The 15,117-nt window shown below is 30.1% G+C and overlaps 1 protein-coding gene across 7 annotated transcripts in view; it reads left to right on the plus strand.

Moving 5' to 3' along the window:
• Window positions 1–15,117, plus strand: part of Hmt4-20 (Histone methyltransferase 4-20) — a 53,806-nt gene that overhangs the window by 31,506 nt on the left and 7,183 nt on the right. The gene's annotated exons all lie outside the window — the stretch shown is intronic.

A 15,117-nucleotide genomic window follows, 5' to 3' on the forward strand; every position in this document is an offset into this window, starting at 1 on the left:
ATACAACTATTTGCAACTATTTTCTACCTGAGGCAACTATGGCTACTTTTTTTTTGCCTGAAAAGGCTATAAAAGCAACTATTTTCAGAAAAAGGAGACTATTGGGAGACTTTTCTGTGCTCCTAGCAATGTTTTTTTTTAGCATAAATTGACAACCTGCTGCTCGCGGTAGCTTCTGAACATAATGAATTTTTTTCTTCTAAATTACAAAAAAATATTGAATTGCAGATTTGAGTCATCACTTTTTAATGCACTCAATTTGCACACATTCCATTGTGAATCTATTTTGTTTCTCAATCGCCTTTTCAACAGTTATTGCTAGGAAACTCTGCATGATTTTGAAGAGCCAAATTTTTAATACGATACTATGGTGCATGAATTTCGAATTTTAGTAATCACTTTTTCAATATGTATATATATATATATATATATATATATATTTGCTAAATCAATTATTGATAAAAGGAAAAATTATGTGAAAGGGAAAATTAATAGAAAGAGTGTTTTTTTTTTTTTTTGCAAATTATTTTTCTGTGTTAATTCTTGCATTTAAAAGTACAGTCGAATCCCGCTATAGTGAACCGTCTGCGGACTCAGTAATGTGTCCACTATAACCGATGGTTCACTATATCCAAATTTTTTGAAGAATATTTTTTGCATAAGACAGTTGAATGATTGAAAATTGGCTTTGCAATTTTGCATAAGTCATTTAAAAAATTATTAACTAATTAACAGATAATAAAGCAAAAATTGATGGAAAAAGTAATTACGTCGCTAAATATTAGTTTTATTTTCACTTTTTATGAAAAAAATTTGTGATTTTTGATTGAACACAATTTGATTTTAAATTGAGCTCATCAATTTTCTTATCTACAATGTGCAAAGAATGTAAGACTTTTACATTTTGAACAAGATTTCGAACCATCTTAACAAAGCATCTTCTACGTTTTCTCTTTCAGCTCCACGCAGTTTTTTCGATGAAACCATGTTTTTGTCGTATGCCGCAAGAATTGCACTTCGATTTTTCTAAATGTTTGAAACTGTAGATTTTGACAAGGAAAATTCCTTACACAATGTCGATTGATTGGTTCCATCATCAATACGCTTTACAATTTTAACTTTGTCGTCTATCGAAAACGCTTTTCTCTTTAGAGAATTTGCCATTTTCACTGCTTTTGAAATAAAAATCTTGTCTCAAATAGATAATGTAAGAATATGAAGAGAGCATCTGTAGAATGAGTTAAATTGTTCCCCTTCTTGATTGTCAAGGGGTGATTTGTAAAGAATATGCTTTGAACAGATAAGAAAATTCCAAAAATTCAGCAGGTGGCCAAGTTAACTAGTTGTAGAGCAAGCTTGGGGAAAAGAGAGAAAGCGAGGCTTGTCAGGGAGGGGGGAGTATAAGATAAATGATCTGTTTGACATTTATTACAGTATAGTTAAAAATGATAAGCATAAAGGAGAGTAATATGACACATTTTATAGGAATGCATTCATTTTCAGTCCCAACACCTACAAGTTTAAAGATGGAGGACTGAAAAAAATATTTAAAGAAATGAAATGTGAGTCCACTATAACCGAGTTTCCAAGTTCTAAGCTGTTCACTATAAGCGTTAAAAATAACATTATTTAAATAGGAATACGGATGGGACCGCTAAAAAAGTTCACTACATCCGAGTGTTCACTATATCCCAGGTTCACTATAGCGGGGTTCGACTGTATTTAATGTTCTGCAAATATACTGATTTTTTTTTTATATAAAAATTTAGTGCTAGAACACTAACGTTTATTTAGAAATTATCATATTGGCCGTCAATTTGACTAAGTGGCTCATGGTATATTAAAGTGAAGTCATTTAATGAAATTTTAGTAGTAGTATTGAGAAATTTTTGTTCATATTTAGGCAACTATTTTCATAATTTTAGGCTACTATTTTCATGGTTTAGGCTACTGAAAGCAACTATTTTGTTAATTTTTTCCTGTGGCAACCCTGCTTATAAATCTAGACATAGTAAAATAATCTTTATACTAAGTAGTAAAGAAATTGTAGATAATAGTAAAAAAAAGTCAATAATTTAATGTTAATGGATGCCTATTGAGTTGACTACCTTTGTATTTTGTTATGTAGGTGGGTAAGCAAAATGCTAATTGGATTCATTAAAACATACCTTTTAATTTTTAGTGATTAAATAATTGAAATAGAATGTAAATTTCAATTAAAAAGGTTTCTTCTGTCTATTTATGAAAATACTGCTCATAATTCAACATCTATTTTGTCTAAAATATTTTTTAGGGATTTTGATTCCCCTTATGTAGTGTTAGGAATGCTATATCTAATTTCTTTTGTGTGTATTGCCTTTTAATGTAAGTTTTAATGATTGCGAATCAAACTTGATTTTTTTTTCTTTGTTCATATGATTTTTAATCTGCTAGAATCAGCTAGTAAAATAGAGGTTGCTGAAATGTTGATTATATGTGAAGTTTAAAGGAGGGTCTTATTTTTTTCCCTTTCTTCTAACTTTTGGATATTAACTCTGGCTTATAAAATTGAAAACATTAGGTTTATTTAATTATTTGTTGGTAAATTACCTATCTTTATTATACCCCCTTGACCCAAGAAACAAACTTCAGGTAGTGCCAAGCTTACCATCAAGGCTGATAGAGTTGTCCAGTCCACCATTAGTAGGCACTACAACCTCTGTTCAGCTGTAGCCAGTTAGCTAGTTTTTTTTATACAGTAGACGCCGCTTAATGTGATCACGTCGGGACGAACGTGATTTGATTACAATACAGTAAAGGAAAATAAATTTTTGCTAAGAAATTATTTTTTTACATACTTATTAAAATGAAAATTTTTTTAAATTAGGAGTTCTTGCTGTAAAACTATAGCAGTGGTTCCCAACCTTTTGTGGACAATCGCCCCCCTCTTGGGGTTGGCTGACACACATCGCCTCTTTCTCTTTTTGCTCAAAAACCATTCATTGCTACCCGTGAGCAGCCAAACACTAAGTTATATTTGATTTTAATTTAAATTGTAATGCAAATAAAGAGGCAATTTTATCCTGCCATTTTTATTAATTAAAAAAAATTTTACATCTTTTTTTTTTCAAAAAGAAATGATATTTAAAACGGAATAATCAAAACATAAGTACATTTTTTAAAATTCATATTTTAATGTAATCAAGAAAAAGTTAAAACGTTAGCAACTAAAATTTGAGAAAAAAATGAAGAGTGAGAAAGTACATTTTTACCACTTCAATGACTGCCCTGTGCTTAGTGTATTTCAGTAAAAGCTTGAATGTCAGGTTTTATGTTCGTTAGATTTAAACGCAGGTCGCAGGCCTCCTTTGAAGCAAATGTCCAACCTATCTTTGCTTTGTGAGGAGCTGGACGACAGAACTAAAACCTCTCTCCACTAAATATGTTGACGGTAACGAGATGAGGAGCAGCTCAGTTTGTTTCCACAATTGTAGATAAGTGTCCATAAGCTTTACCCAAGCTAACTCGTAACCATATTTTTTAAAGACGACCTTAGCATACTTCAAATCTAAAAACTCAATCTGTAAAGAGGAAGTGAGCTTATCCACAACTTCAAAAGAGAATGGATCGAAAATCCAATCCGGAATTTCTAATTTCATCAAATCTTTAAATCTTGATTCCATAACTGATCAAGGTGATCAGTAAAAATTAAGCTTTTATTTTCGAGAATCTCGATATCTGCCATTGAACACTTTCTAAGAGTTAGAAATTGCATTAGCTCTTTGCGATGGCCTTGATAATGTTCACTTTATTTCCTTGAAGTTTTACCTTGATTTTGTACATTTTTTCAAAAATATCCCGTGAGGTACGCAGTTTCCAACTTGCGTTGCTTCAAACTCTCACTTAAAACAGGATCAGTGGTGTCGAAAAGCTCAGTAACAGAGTCAAAAAATTCGAAAAAACGACACAAACAGTTTCCTTTTGAAAGCCATCTCACATATGCATGTAGGAGCAAGCTTTCGAAATCTTCATCATTTTCACGGCAAAGTTCTCGGAACAAACGGTCATTGAGAGAATTAGCTTTGATTTTATTGATGCCAGAAATAACGAATTGTAAAGTGTCATGCAGGGCACCACTCAACTTTTTTGCAGCCAAATATTGACGATGAATGACACAGTGAATGGTGATGACCTCCGGTACTTTTTTTTAAGGTGCGCTAAAAGCCCAGTATAGCGACCAGACATGGCAGAAGCACCATCTGTTGCCCAAGCACTTACATTTGTAAGGGGAATTTCTTTTTCCACAAAATAGTCTTTGATCAATTTAAAAATCTACGACCATTTTGTATCAGTGATCAAAGTTCTTGTAAACAACATTTCCTCGTTCATCCAATCTCCTTACTCTCATTTATGAATCTCACGTAAGCTAATACAATAGCTTTGTTATCTATCACAGTTGAGTCATCAAATTTACCTTCTCTCTTAAATTTAACGAGTTTTGATTCAACGTCTGCACCCATCTCATCAATAAGCCTGGAAACAGTATTATTGCTCAGAGGTTTTATATTATTGCTCGATCCCTCACCCTACATGATTTCAACAATTTTTTTAGTAGCAGGTAAAATAAGAGTTCACCAAATGTGTGAGGTTTAGAGTTATATAAATATTTCGTCTATCAATCCGTTTCTCCTATTACATGCCTTTTAAAATCGGAGGGATGGGAATGAGACGAGAGAGGAACATTTGAGGAGAAGAAGATATATAAAAGACCATGACTTTCAACAAAAGAGAATTCTTGAAGGTCAGATTTCCGCCAGCGATACCAAAACGTATGACGAAAACGATCCTGAACTTGAAATTTTTTAATTTTTAACTATCGTAATTCATTGTCTACACCAGAACCATAAGCTTCATATATGTTTTCAATTTTGATCTCAAATAGCTTTTGTCATTAATATTATTAGCAATTTTTATCTTTTGAATACTCGTCGCACCCCTAAGGATTATCGCCCCCAGGTTGGGAACCACTGCTCTATAGTATTTAATAGAAATTAATGTACACTAAAGAAAAAGAATTAGTTAGTATACTCACATATTTAATGATGAACTGCAGAAAACAATACAAAAGGTTAATTATTAACTGAAAAAGAAATCATCAATTGTCGATTGTTTAGCATTCTTTCGAAGCAAGTCATTTACGAATCGCTCATAATCATAATGTTTATGAAAGTGTTCCGCGTCGGCTTTGTTTTGCACACCCAGACGTAAGATTCGAAGTGCCTCCCTCATCTGAGCAGGCGTCAGAATTTTGTCCTCAATAGCACTTTCAGGTTCATCATCGGCATCAGAATCTTGTGACGAAACTTGATCTTTGACACATACGGCTTCGCAAATGTCCTCATCAGTTAACGAAGTAGAAGTCTCAACCTTCTCATCAATCTCCATCCATGCTTCAAAATCCTCAGCATTCATATCAGGCGGGGATTGAAAACATCTTCCATTTCTTTCATCACAGCTGTATTGTTGCCTGTCCTCTGGTTGACAAAATCCTCCATGGCTAAACAATTTCAAATTGTTTTTTCCGAGACATTATTCCGTGGCATTGTTAATAAATGTATGGCATCCAAAGCATTTGTTTTTTTTTTTTTTTGGTTAGAGCGTTTGCATTAAGATCTTCAGCGTCTTGGCCTTCCGTATTTTCTAAGATCCTTGAACGCATTTCCTTTCTGTAATATGCCTTCAAGGTGCGGATAATTCCCTAGTCACGCGTTGAATTAAAGAAGTGGTGTTTGGTGGTAAGAACACGATATCTATCTTCTTTAATGAAACCGTTACATCATCCGCAGTGCAGTTGTCTATGAGCAGGAGTATGCCCCTTTTTAGTCGCTTATCCCATTTCAACAGCCATTCGTTAAAGATGGTGGTACAAACAGCTAGTCATCCAAGCTGTTTTGTTGGCAAAATAATCGACGGGCAGATTTTTCACACCTTTGAAACAGCGGGGCTTCTTACTTTTTTCAATCACTGAAAGTTTTTCTTTAGTCCCGGTCATACTAGCGTAACGTAGCACAGTTAGGCACTCCTTGGAAGTTTTACACCCTTGCGTACTTTCCTTCTGAAACATGTAGGTGTGTTCAGGCAACGCAAGAAAATATAGGCCAGTTTCATCAGCGTTATATACATCTTCAAGTGAATATGTGGCACTAAGTTTAGGCCATTCTTTTTTAATCCACTGGTCTGCGACTACATTATAGGCATCTTTTTGTTCACCGTGTGTCCTTCAGAAGAGTATGTTCTGCCTCTTTTTCCAGCGTTGGAACCATCCTTCTGTGGCTGCAAAGTTTCCTTTACCCAATTTCCTACCCCCAGCTAAATCTTCAGCTTTTTGGCGCAAAATTGGACAATTAACACGAGCGGCCCTTTCACGAACGTTTGTGAACCAGAGTTTTAATGCGGATTCAAACTCTTTGTCTTTTCCATCTCGATTTCTTTTACAATTCAGATTTTTCCTTCAAAGTGCACTTTTTTTCGATATCTTCACGATTTTTTAAAATTTTCCACAAAAGCGGCTGCGAAACTTTCAATTGAACAGCAGCATTCCTTTGGCTCATTTTCGGCAATTAATCGTAATGATTTAAAATGTCAACCTTTTCTTTCACAGTAAGATCTCTCCGTTTCCTTTGCATTATTAAAAACAAATTGAACTATGGTAAAGTGAAAATTTATGCTGATCTTCTGTGTGCGTCTTTTAAACACTTAGATGTGGCAGTTCCACTATCCCCCCTCCCCCAATTTTATTATTTGACCAATAGCGACTCGGTAAGCAACCTGCCAAGATCAAGTGGCATACCCGAAACAATATACTCTTTTGAAGGTCACCCTTTAAACCCTTCCCATAGTGGCTGGGACACATCATCTGTCACATTGTTTAGTTCTTCTAAAAAGGGGCTCGTGAAAAACATTGACTCGTTACTGGCAGTTCTTCTTTTCTCTTTATTTAGGATTTGAGGGAATTTGAAATCACACAGTGCTATGGAATTTTACAATGCTTGACCGAAAATGGCAAAATATCCCCCCCCCTCCTAATTACACGTGTTTAAAAGATAAAATACGAGCCCCGTTTGGACTTTTGGTAAGTTTCAGGAAACACTTTAAACAACAAAAAAAAGTTTTTCTTCTTGTTTTTATTGATTTCAGGAAAATAAAATTTACATATAAACCGATAACAATAAACAATGATTTTTTAATGGATTTTGATATAAGCGGACGGGACTAAGCGATTTTGATAACATTAAACAATTGATAACATTAACCGTGATCACATTAAGCGGTGTCTACTGTACTATGGAATTAATGTTTCAAAGGATGCACAGGGAATTTTGAGCTAGCTCATTATACAATCTAATTGGTTCTAGATTGACTTTTCCTTTTAGTTTGTGGTTTTTAAATTATTTTACAGGCATGTGATTTTTCCACTCATTCGCGGAATTCCGTGAATCTCGAGACAGTCGATTCACGGACTTCTGCAAATCAATAATTTATATTCTGACGAAATTTTCTAGAATTTCAGCTAATCTAAAATCAAATTTTGTTACTTATGTAAAATCTCGTTAATGAGACATTTATTCCATACTTACCAGAACCTTTTTTTTCCCCCTTACATTCTCATTCATGCACCATAAAGAATTTTTTTACTTAGATTTGTTTGACAAAAATACAACTTCAAATAGAAAAGTGGCAAATGTTTACGAGATCCTTCTCTAGAAAAAATGGTGTTTTTTCTCATTTTTTTTTACAAAACTTTTATTTTAATCAGTAGCAAATTTTTTGCAAATTCCAATTTGATAAATAGCCCATTGTGCAACTCTAGTGCGGTGTAAATAAAGTACTTAAATACCTACTGATTGTAACAGAAGAATTATTTAAGCATTGTAATATATTTGTCCCTTTTTTTATGCTACAATTAGATCGAATAAATTTTTGATATGATATTACGACATAGAAATTTCGTATCATGCTTGTCAGGAACCACTTTTCAACATACTCAATACCATCATAAATCTGTGTACAATCTTTTTTTTTCTTTTGCAGTTAATACAACAGATTTTCTCAGTTTTTAAAATTCTGATGTTATTACGGTACATAAAATTTGAATCATGCATCACTTTTTAATGCTTTCAATTTGCGTCGATACCGTCATAAATCTATGTGGTATTTCTGTCATTTTGTCGGCTATTATTGCTACGATTTTTCTCAATGTTTTTTCTTTTTTTTTAATCTCTATATTTCTTTATGCATTATAATTACGACTCTCAAATTTCAATTTGTGCATTTATTAGTCACTTTTTCATACAATGATACCTCTGTTTTTTTATAGACTTTTTCATAGTTATTGCTACTGATGTCCACATAGTTTCTTAAGGCCCGATATTTTTCATACCTTATTAGAAATTCAAAACGCACCTTTAAGTAAATACCTTTGACTCGTTCAATTTTTGCTAAATCTATGCAGCTTTTTTTCAATCAGATTTCTTTCTCTTTTTTTTGCAGTTATTGCTGTTGATTTCCATGTGATTTTTTTTTTTGAAACTTCGATATTATTATAAAACGGGAAATTCAGATCACACATTTAATTATTCACTATTTATTGTGATAGTTCTAACGGTTTTTCAGTCAAATTTTCGGTAGTTATCATTACTAATTTTCGTACATTATTTTAAAATCCTGATATTTTTAATGTGATATTATTTATTACAACATGCCAATTTTGAAACTTACATTTAATTAACCCTTTATTAATGCATCCGATTCGTGTGATTTTGTCGTGGAAACAAGGTTTTATCAGTCATCTTTTTTCTGTTATGTAGATCTCATATTTTTAAAAAAAAATTATTATTTTTTTAAATTCTTTTTATGCGATACCTCTAGAAGTGCGAAAAAGAAGGAATATGTAATTTTTTTCAATAGAAATATATTTTATCTGTTGATGAGAAAAAAATTATTAGGCAACACTTTTTTTCTTTCTGTCTTTAAACAGGATGCGTAGCGTTTTTAAAAAGTGCTTAAAGATGCTTGTTTTTGATTTGCATTTTTAAAAAGCCCTTAAAGGTGCTTTTTTATTTGGGATTTGTAAAAAGTTTTCTATCTTTTAAGGAGAGATTTTTTTCTTTTTCTAAATTACAAAAAATACATGATTTTCACAATTTTCTCTACAATATTTTAACAGAAACTAGTAATGTAATCATGATCATGTAAAGTTTTTGAATTTTATTGATTTTATGCTTATAAATTACGAACTTTAAACGATAAAAAAAATTTAATTACTGCACAGATCCTAATTATGATTTTTTTTTGGAAAGTGATCAAAAATATTTGTGTGCTTAAGTGCTTATTTTTTGTTGAAAAATCTGGCTATTCACCTTCTGAAATTTTATAAATGCTACATTTGTGCATAAATATGAATCTTTTATTTATCTTCTATGATGTTAAAAAAGAAGAAAAATTAATAATTACTTAAAAAAAATATATTTTGGGGGGGAAGAATTCAGATAATTTCTGGCAATTGCACATCTGTTTTAAGGATAAAGTTCTTCAATATTAATTTTGATCTGATTCTAACGTGCATAGCTTATTTGTTCTGATTACATCTTAAAAGTTCTCTATTTGAAGCATAATTTAAAAAGTTTTTTTAATAATGAAAATATAATAGTTAATATTTTTCCTTATATAAAAACTATTCCTATTATTCTTTGCATATATGGGTGATAAAGATCCCGGTATCAAATGCTGTATTTTTTTGATCATCTACTAATTCAAATTGTCAATTTCACTTATTCTCTTTTCTCTAACTTTTTTATTTTGATTTGCCTATTTAATATTTATATAATCAAAACATATATAACCTCATAATTACTAACTTCACTGACAATTCATTGTTTCACATGCTGTAAAACCTAACTTTGATCTAATAGTGATTTATTGATATTATCTTTAGTAAAATCCCTCTATATTTTTTTAAAAAAAGTTCTTGAAGTTTTTCCTGTGTGTGCTTCTCACAACAAAAAGGGACTGCATTGAAAATTTGCGCGTCTTAACATTAATGTTTATGAAACATTCAGATATTAACATTCAATTTTTAGTTATTTTATTCAAATGCAATTTTTTTCCACGCCATATAATTCTCTCTAATGAAAACTACTGGCTGTAAAATTGTGAGTGTCCCATAGTGTGTACTACATCTCCTTTTTTTCATTTTCATACCTTTTTTCGATTTTTTTTTTTTTTTTTAAAGTTAATGAAAATTTAATAGCTATGGAATAATAATTATTTGTGTCTGTTGCCTTTTTCTAAATTTCAAAAAAAAATTTAGTTATTAAATTGTTCAGTTTTTGTTTTGTTCGCTTTAGTTCTTTTCTTAATAGTTTTTTAGTTATTAAAATGTAGAGTTTTGTGTTTTATGGTTTTTGACTGCCATCCATGAAATTCATTTTATAATCCTGAAAAATTAACAAAAATTTTATTTTTTAAGAAAATATGGCCATATAGTCTGATTTGAAAAATATTAATTTTGGGTTTGCATTAGATAGCTGTATATTAATATTCATGAAAATAAATACAGAAAATAATTTTTTCTTTCAGTTCTTCAATTCCGTTTCTCAAGTAGTGCTTGGTCACATAAATAACAAATTTAGTTAAAATTTTGTACTCAAAAGTCGAAATGATTTGTTGCAATTGGTTGTCGATAAAAACCCCATTCTTTTGCCAGCAAGTGAATAAATATAAAGTTTATTTTTTCTACCTTCTGTTTTTGCTAATCACAGGGATGCCACTTGTTAAGATTTATCTGAAATTATTATTTTTTATAGTTAAGATTACGGCTTAGTAATAAAAACTCTGAGTTTTATTACTAAGCTGTATTTTCATAATCTGTTTAAAATATTTTTTTTCTTTTCTTAATGACTGAAAGTTATAAAGTTTTGTTGTTTCAACTAATTTACAATAATTTTTTCTACTAATCTTCTCCTTTTAAAAAAGCAAAAGACTATGTACTCATGTGAAATGCTGTGATCAAAACTTTTTAGTGATCCAAATGCAAACGTGTGATTCTGCTAATTTGCAGAAATCTCAATACCTTTGATTTACGGGTTTTCGCGAACAATAAATTTATATTCCAACAAAATTTTCTCAGAGATCCGCTAATCTAAAATTTAAATTTTATTACTTATGCAAAATCTCCTTAATGAGATATTTATTCCACCTTTTCAAACACCCTTTTTTTTTTCCCCTAATATCTCATTCACGCGGGATCTCATTCAACATTGGAATTTCGAATTCCCCATTTCAGTAATCACTTTTCCACATGCTAGATAACATTGTGAATTTGTGTTTCCTTTTTTTTTTTTTTTTTTTTTTAATTCTAATATAATTACGACACGCAAAATTTGAATCATGCATTTTGAATTATCACTTTTTGATGCACTCTATTTGCATCTGTACCATCGTAAATACATGGAGTGTTTTGATCATTTTATCGGCTGTTATTGTTACAATTTACTCTGTGTTTTTTTTTTTTTTTTTTTTTAATCTCTATATTTTTTATACATTATTGTTACCAGGGTTGTAATGAATATTCAGCCACTATTCGTTATTTGGCCCTTTTACCAAATATTCGGTTCACGGAATATTTGGCCAGATATTCGGCCGAATGTGCGACCAACTGTTCGGTAAAGTGCATTTTGGATAAGTATTTTTCGACTAAGTTTTTTTGGGGGGAATTTAAATAGATTACATTTCAGAACCGAGAGCATTTATTTTTTTTTTTAATGAATTTTTCTTTTGATCAGCGTTTTTATTATGACACAGCATTTTTTAAAGAGCGTTTCTAGTGAATGAGAAAGTTATTTTTTGTGGTCACTTTTTTAAAAAAATATGACAATGTGAAAAGGTTAAATGGAGATTTTTAATGTTTAAATTTTTTTGTTGTTTTGGTTTCCATCTAGGTTTTTCTTTTTCACAACATCTGTTTTTATAAACGCTTTAATTATGATGCGGCATTTAAATAGGTTTCTATTAGACTTTATTCGTCACTTTTTTTAAAAAAAATATGGTAATTGGTAAACTGAGATGTTAAGCCTTAAAATTTTCTTTATTTCTTCTGTTTTTCTTTTTTATAATAATTTTTTATGGTACATATATGTATATGTATTTTTATGGATTATATCTCTCAACGTTTCATGAATAATTTTTTTTCTGGAAAATATTATTTTTAGCATTGATTTTTTGTGTTAAAAATAAAGAGGATATTTTTTTCTGTTTCTCTTTTTCTTTTTTTCCACTTTAGTTATTTTAATAGCAGTTACTCAGATTTTTATTTATCTTAAATATTTCTAATTATCTTTGTTATCTTAAATACTTTAATCATAATTTTTTTTCTTTTACCTCATACCAATAACATAGCTAAGTTTTGATTATTTTTCAATAATAACTAATCTTACTTATATGTAAATCTATTTATACTTATTTATATAGATAAAAATTCATTAATAATATTTATTTTTTAAAATAAAAAATTTTGTTATTCGGCCGATTATTTTTGGGCTGAATATTCGGTATTCGGCTATTCAGGTAATCGCTAGTTACATCACTAATTGTTACAAATTCAGTTCATGCATTTATAATGCGACAATACCACTGTTTTATCGATTGACTTTTTCACAGTTATCAATATACACATGGGTTTTTAAATCCCGATATTTTCGTACAATATTAAGAAACTAGAAATTCAAATCACCTACTTGAAGATTTACTTTTGATGCACTCAATTTGCAGTAAATCCATGCGATGTTTTGATTGGCTTATTTTTATTTTCTCAGTTATTGCTGTTGATTTTCTCATGATTTTTTAAAAATTCTGATATTATTAAGATGCAGAAAATTTGAATCACGCCGCTGAGTACTCTCTATCTGACACGATAATTTTATCAGTTTTTCGGCAGTTACCATTGCTGATTGTCGGCTTCTTTTTTTTTTAAATCACAATATTTTTAAAATTACATTATTTATCACAAAACGTACATTTAATTAAACACTTTGAAGTGTTTGATTTGTGTGATTTCGTCATAAATACATGTGGTTTTATCAATAATTGCCGTAGATTTCATGTTTTTATAAAATTTTATTTATTTATTGATGCGATGACGACTTGCAAAGTGTGAAAAAAGAGAAATATGTCTTTTTTTTTCAATGTTCTTTTATGTGTTGATGGGAAAAAGGCTTTAATTTGTAAAACTGCAATTAAATTTCACTGTCCACACATTTGATAACTAAAGAATATGTCAAATATTTTAGTAAATAACACATTTAAAATCTGACATATATATAGTAATTTTCGGAAGTTGTTTCTTTTGTTATGCCGTTTATATGTTGTTTTTCCTAGGATTTGTAATTGTTTGTGAAGTACCAAATAAATAGGTACCTGAACCAAAATTTTCTATCCTTTTCATCTGCTTCTGTCCACTTTTTTATTTATTATGTGTCTAAGTGTTATGACAACTTTTATATTTATAATTTTTATTTCCTTTGATAGTTTTGAATGGCACTTGAGTGTTTGCCAGAAAAGATTATTTTAATAAAAAAAAGTATGTTTGAGTATTTTATTAAACTGGCTGAAAGATTTTAATACTAAAGCATTTTTCAATTCAAAATTTGATGGTCTTTTTTATTTTATGATGCTGTGCAGATTAGTGACAAAGGAGTTTTCAATCAGTATCAGTACTTTTATGTTTCAATTCTTCTTTTTTGATTAAAAAATAAGTAGTTTAATGTGTTCGAAAAATATTTTTACTTCAGCAAAAATATTCTTTTTTGTGTTAGGTATACTTTGCTTTTATTTTCATTTTTATTGAAATTTTTCCAGTTGCTTTACCTTTTTATGTGTGTTTTTAGTTTTATCCAGAATCTAAACTAAATGGTTTTAAACTTGTGTTTATTTAGGAGGCAAAATTATTTATTAAAGCTGTTGACAAAATAGGGTGGAACTTAATAAAAGGCTTTTAAAATTATTTGTCTTGGTTGTACTCGTTTTTTTTCTCTTCCTGTTATCAAGTGCTATTTAGGTTAATTCTTCGTTGATTTGAATAGAAAGAATACATGAGGGAGAAAAAGTTGTAGTTTCAGCCAGGGGTCTACAAAAGTTTGAAATTTCCTTGAACTAAGATACTATGTAATGGAAAGTGTCATAAGGCATTTCATTATTATGAAATTACTTAAACAGAACTATTATTTTATGATATTGTCTGAAATAAAATGGGTATAAATATCTTTTCCTTTTAAGTATTTTCTAATTTTAACGGGCCATTGCCGAATAACAGCACAAGATCAATTTGTGTTTGCTAGGAGCATTAAGTTGTTTACACATACAATTATCAGTATTTAAGTAATCATTAAACTTTTGCTTTGTTAGGTACTACCAGCAAAATAATGGCCTGTAATAAACTTAGATTTGTAGAAATAAATTAATTTATCATTTGAAGAATTCCCCCTTTTCATTTTTGCATAAGATTATAAATTGAAGATTGAAAGAGGGAATTTAGTGCAAATAGTGAATGCAGCTTAGTTATTAGCAAAAGCCAATTTTAAGAACGTTTTAGTTGAATGTTATGTTAAGAAAAATCATTTTTATTTTAAATGAAGACATTCACATTTTAGAGCGGGGGAAAAAAAATCAAACTGAGATGTTGTCACGGCGACCGGAATATTTTGACCCCTGGTTTCAGCTAGATTCTTATTTTAACTGAAATTTTTATTTTCTAATTTCAGATATTGGGGAGCCGGTTGTAAACATTTTTAAAGAAAGATGTAAAATTGTTAAAGAAAAGAAAGATGCAAAAGTAGTTAGCCGAAAAGCAGCGCAAGCCAATAAGGATACGTAAACTGTAATTGCAAGTTAGTCATTAAGACATTTAATTTCAAGTTATGATTTTGTTCGTAAAACATTTGCAATGTTTTGCTTACATTCTTATGAATTTTTATTATTTTATTGCATAAGGCAAATTTTGTTTTTATTTTGTTATTTCAATCAAATAAAATAATTTATCTTTTCATAAAACAGGTATTTTTGTTTGTGACAACATTAAGACAT

The sequence above is a fragment of the Parasteatoda tepidariorum genome, chromosome 3 (assembly GCF_982258835.1).
Source record: "Parasteatoda tepidariorum strain Cologne lab strain chromosome 3, Ptep-v5.0, whole genome shotgun sequence".
Classification (NCBI taxonomy): domain Eukaryota; kingdom Metazoa; phylum Arthropoda; class Arachnida; order Araneae; family Theridiidae; genus Parasteatoda; species Parasteatoda tepidariorum.